We start from the raw sequence: 5,697 nt of genomic DNA on the forward strand, positions 1-5,697 counted from the left end.
GGAGACTGAGGTGGGAGGATCACTTCAGCCCAGGAGGCAGAGGCTGCAGTGAGCCATAATGACACCACTGCACTTCAACCTGGGTGACAGAGTGACACTCTATCTCAGAAAGAGAGGGAAAGAGAGAGAAAGATGAAGTCTCACTACGTTGCCCAGGTGATCTTCCCACCTCAGCCCCTGGAGTAGCTGGAACGACAAGAAAACACCACCGTGGCTGGCTTGTGATTTTTGATAGACAGATGTTGTCTGCATAACATGTCTTGACAGCCAGGATGCTCTTGCTGTCACTTTCTCTGCCCTCTCTACTTACAGGGGTGCGTGCGCGTATGTGTTGTTGTTATAAACAAAAGCATCTATAACCATGTAAAGTTGTTGATGTAGTTTGGCTGTGTCCCCATCCAAATCTCTTCTCCAATTGTAGCTCCCACCATTCCCACCTGTCGTGGGAGGGACCCGGTGGGAGGTAACTGAATCCTGGGGGTGGGTCTTTCCCATGCTGTTCTTGTAATAGTGAGTAAGTCTCATGAGATCTAATAGTTTTATAAGGGGGAGTTTCCTTGCACAAGTTCTCTTTCTACCACCACGTGAAACATACCTTTCGCCTTCCACCATGACTGGGAGGCCTCCCCAGCCATGTGGAACTGTGAGTCCATTAAACATATTTTTCTTTATAAATTATCCAGCCTCAGGTATGTCTTTATCAGCATCATGAAAACAGATTAATAGCTGTTTAATCCTAAATGGGACTGGAGCCAGCTGTATTTTTTTAGCTTATGAGGTTTTTAAATTCTGGTTCTTCTCATTTTTATCTGTTATCTATCCCTCCTTTTAGCTGCCAACTGACTCGGTATCTAATAATCTCTCCTTTGATCCCTATTAATTTTTATCTTCTAAACTTTCAGTGGTTTAAAATGCTGATCTCCAAGCTTACTAGGTTTCAGTCAAGAAAAGATCAAACTATACTCACTAACATTATGATTTGTTTCTCAAAACTAGAGATCAGAATTCTACTTTTGTTTCAAATTTGTAATCTGAGTTATTCAGTCTTTTTTTTTTTTTGAGAGGGAGTCTCGCTCTGTCGCCCCAGCTGGAGTACAGTGGCATGATCTCAGCTCGCTGCAACCTCCCCCTCCCAGGTTCAAGTGATTCTCCTGCCTCAGCTTCCCAAGTAGCTGGGATTACAGGTGCCCACCACAACATCCGAATAATTTTTGTATTTTAGTAGAGACAGGGTTTCACCATGTTGGTCAGGCTGGTCTCAACCTCCTGACTTCATGATCCGCCTACCTCAGCTTCCCAAAGTGCTGGGATTACAGGCATGAGCCATTGTGCCTGGCCTATTCACAGTCTTTGTATGTGTTTTCTTCCCAGTGAGGCTTTAATGTTGTTTTGTTAATTAACCATATAAATCTTGATGTAAGAGGACTTTAACAAAGCTGAACATAAAGAATTGAGTTTATGTATGCATTAAATCCATCAAGTGAGCATTCACATGTTCTCTCTATAGTATGTTATTTCAGGGTCTAAATGTGTTGCTATAACATATTGCTTTGAGACAGAACTCCTATATTGCTGTGTTGGTTAAGCTATTGTTTCTCAGCTTCAAACCCACTCCTCTATAGTTTCTGACAGTTGGGCTGAGACAATGCCAAAGACTATTACAGGCTCACCAACAGGGGGTACTAAAGGAGACTGAACAGCAGGAGGAAGATGGGACTTGGCTGCTGCTCCTGTCCCAACCCTTCACATCTTCCTCCCTTCACTCTGGCAGCAACAGTTGGTTTGTGCTTTTGTTTTTTTGTTTTTAGATGGAGTCTAGCTCTGTTGCCCAGGCTGGAGTGCAGTGGTGCGATCTCGGCTCACTGCAACCTCTGCCTCCCGGGTTCAAGCGATTCTCTTGCCTCAGCCTCCCGAGTAGCTGGGAGTACAGGTGCCCATCACCATGCCCAGCCAATTTTTGTATTTTTAGTAGAGATGGGGTTTCACTGTGTTGGCCAGGCTGGTCTCGAACTTCTGACCTCATGATCTGCCCACCTTGGTCTCCTAAAGGGCTAGGATTAAAAGCGTGAGTCACCCCGCCTGGCTTTTTTTTTTTTTTTTTTTTTTTGAGACAAGGTCTCACTCTGTCACCCAGGTTGGAGTGCCGTGGCGCAATCTCAGTTCACCACAGCCTCTGCCTCCTGGGTTCGAGGGATTCTCCTGCCTCAGCCACCAGAGTAGCTGAAATTACAGGCACATGCCACCACGACTGAATAACTTTTTTTTTTTTTTGAGATGGAGAGTTTCACTCTTCTTGCCCAGGCTGGAGTGCAATGGCATGACCTCGGCTCACTGCAACCTCCATCTCCCAGGTTGAAGCAATTCTCGTGCCTCAACCTCCCAAGTAGCTGGGATTACAGGCATGTGCCACCATGCCCAGCTAATTTTATATTTTTAGTAGAGACGGGGTCATGTTCCCCAGGCTGATCTCAAACTCGTGACCTCAGGTTATCCACCCACCTTGGCCTCCCAAAGTGCTGGGATTGCAGGTGTGAGCCACTGCCCCCAGCCTATGCCATTAGATCTCAATAGAAGGGAGAAGGTTGAAATTGTGGTGTCTTGAAATAGCCCAGCTGCTAAACGACTAGAAGAGTTCTGTGGTGCAGCCAGTATGTTTGGGTTATTTTTACACTAGATAACCTGGAAGGGTACTTTGATATGAGCAAAAATGATAAAAGGACATTTTGGCTAGCATACCCAGCTTTTTCTAGCATTTCCAGAATCAGCCTCATTGAGTTCCTTTGGAGACAAGCTCCAGTCAGGCAGTGCCTTCTCAGAGGTTTGGGTCCTAGTTCCACAGGCAACTACCCGCTGCTAAATTCTAATAACTCCAACCTTTTTGCCTCCACCACTAGGGATGGTAGCTCTTTCTGCAGTTATTATGTGTGCAGACTCAGTCTTCTCTTGGTGCCTTTAAACTTCTCCAATGCCCATTTAACCTATCCCCATAGGCAACACTCTGTTAAAATAATGATGTGGCTTATTTTTTTCCTGATAGAAGGATTATAGTCACAGTTTTATCAAGGAAAATAGCATAAAATGCTCTACTTAACTATATACAGTGTATTTTGAGTTAATACCTTGTTCCGAAAAATTATAATTGTGTTTTTCCCGTTGTCTCACTCAACAACACAACAATCAACACAGCAGACTTTTGTGATCAAATGTGGAGGATTTCTCCCCACCAAGAAACAAGCAATCAATTCTGCAGCAGACACCAGCTGAATATCCTCTAATTCAATTCCAACGTCATTGACCTGGAGATAGTGCCAGATCCCGTAGGTTGAGGGTTCAGTCTCCCAACCTGCCCCCTTTTCAGACACCCTAGCAAGTCTGGGTCTCTGGAACTTCTGACCAACTGGCTTTAAGTTGGGGTTCCCAGAATTCCCTCTTTGGGTTCAATTAATTTGCATGTGTGACTCACAGAACTCAAGGAAACATTTATTTACATTTACTGGTTTATTATAAAGGATATTGCAGATAATACAGATGAAGAGCTGCATAGGGCAAGTTATGGGGGAGGGGGCATGATTGAAGCATGGACAACCGTGTGATTGGACAAAAGGGGTATGCTCTAAACCCAGAAAGATTATTAGTACTATTTTTTGAGACAAGGTCTTATTCCCATTGCCTAGGCTGGAGTGCAGTGTCGCCATCTTGGCTCACTGCAACCTCCACCTCACAGGTTCAAGCAATTCTCCTGCTACAGCTTGCCGAGTAACTGGGATTACAGGTGCACACCACTATACCCGGCTAATTTTTGTATTTTTTTGTAGAGACAGCGTTTTACCATGTTGACCAGGCTGGTCTGGAACTCCAGAGCTCAAGTGATCCACCCGCCTTGGCCTCCCAAAGTGTTGGTCCAGCAAGATTCTTCTTGGTCACTCTATCACTCTGTGCGACATTCCTTCCTCCAGATTATGGGACAAGATCCTCTCTGGAATGATGAGATTAGAGTCCCGCCATGAGCAGGCAAAGGGAGGGCAGGAGATCAGAGAGATTCTCTTTATTGTAACAGGGGCTATGGGAGTGATGAGCCAGGAACCATAGATGAAAACCTATATATATGTCACGTGCCTCAGATTTTATAGGTTAGTTCTGTCGTAGTTTTAGTAAAAGTAACCACATTTGCTAAAATTGCTTCTTTTTTTTTTTTCAGAGTCTCACTCTGTCGCCCAGGCTGGAGTGCAGTGCCGTCATCTCGGCTCACTGCAGCCTCCACCTCCTGGGTTCAAGCTATTCTCCTGCCTCAGCCTCCAGAGTAGCTGGGATTACAGGCATGCGCCACCACATCTAGCTAATTTTTGTTTTGTTTTTGAAACGGAATTTCGCTCTTGTTGCCCAGGCTGGAGTACAATGGCATGATCTCAGCTCACTGCAACCTCCGCCTCTGGGGTTCAAGCAATCTGCCTGCCTCAGCCTCCTGAGCAGCTGGGATTACAGGCGTGCATGCCACCACGCCCAGCTAATTTTTGTATTTTTACTAGAGACAAGTTTCACCATGTTGGCCAGGCTGGTCTCAAACTTCTGACCTCCCAAAGTGCTGGGGTTACAGGCGTGAGCCATTGTACCTGGCCTGTAATTGCTTCTTAACCTTTTAGAAAATCTTGAAAACAAGGCATTTTGGAAAAGGTCCCCTAAGAAACAACTTTTGTAGACTAAAGCTGTTGGCTTCTACAGGCTTCGAATACAATATAAATACTAAGGTAAACTGTAGGACAGATAAGTCTATTTTAGGCTATGACTCTGTAAAATGGTGAGTGCAAAAAATGTAACTGCTCTGTGGTGACCCTTGAACTTCGAATTGGAACCATATCTCAAGTAGGTTTTTCTAAGGTAGGCTTGGCAGCATTAAATCTTTTAGAAAATATTTATAGAACACTTTGGATATACATGGCAGGCACCGTAGGGGTAAAGAGTCCACTGATGAGCAAACCAGACTCTTGTAGAACTTAGGATCTTATGACTAATGTAAAGGAACTAACTGCTTTCTCAGCCTGAGTAAATGGGACCAATTCAACCCTGCAGTTCAGAATGCCTGAAATGAATAGATTCAATAAGGTGAGTTATTCCTGAAGAAAGGATTCCTAAATTAGGAACCCAGTGCCCAGGTTCCTAAATACCATCACCCTATAAAAGGTACCAGGGCTTCTTGAAGAAATGACATGCCAGGGTTAGAACAGGAAAAGCACAGATGAGCCAGAAATATGTTGCATCAGAAATTAAGGAAGGCCGGGAGCCATGGCTCACACCTGTAATCCCAGCACTTTGGGAGGCTGAGGCAGGAGGATCCCTTGAGCCCAGGAGTTTGAGACCAGCCTGGGCAACATAGCGAAACTCTTGTCTTTATAAACAATTTTAAAAATTAAAATTAAAAATAAATATATAAATATTTTTTAAAAGAAAGTAAAGATCTGCTCAAAAAGTGATGGGACATGTTAAAAGTACACAGAAGCCAGCCGGCAGGGGCTCCCAAATAGGATAATTTGAACATCAAAACAAAAGTAGGCTGGGCGCAGTGGCTCACACCTGTAGTCCAAGCACTTTGGAAGGCTGAGGACGGCAGATCACTTGAACCTAGAAGTTCAAGACTAGCCTGGGCAACATGGTGAAACCCCATCTCTACAAAAAATACAAAAATAAGCTAGGTGTTGTGCC

Source organism: Colobus angolensis, unplaced genomic scaffold, assembly GCF_000951035.1.
Source record: "Colobus angolensis palliatus isolate OR3802 unplaced genomic scaffold, Cang.pa_1.0 Scaffold10, whole genome shotgun sequence".
NCBI classification, from domain to species: domain Eukaryota; kingdom Metazoa; phylum Chordata; class Mammalia; order Primates; family Cercopithecidae; genus Colobus; species Colobus angolensis.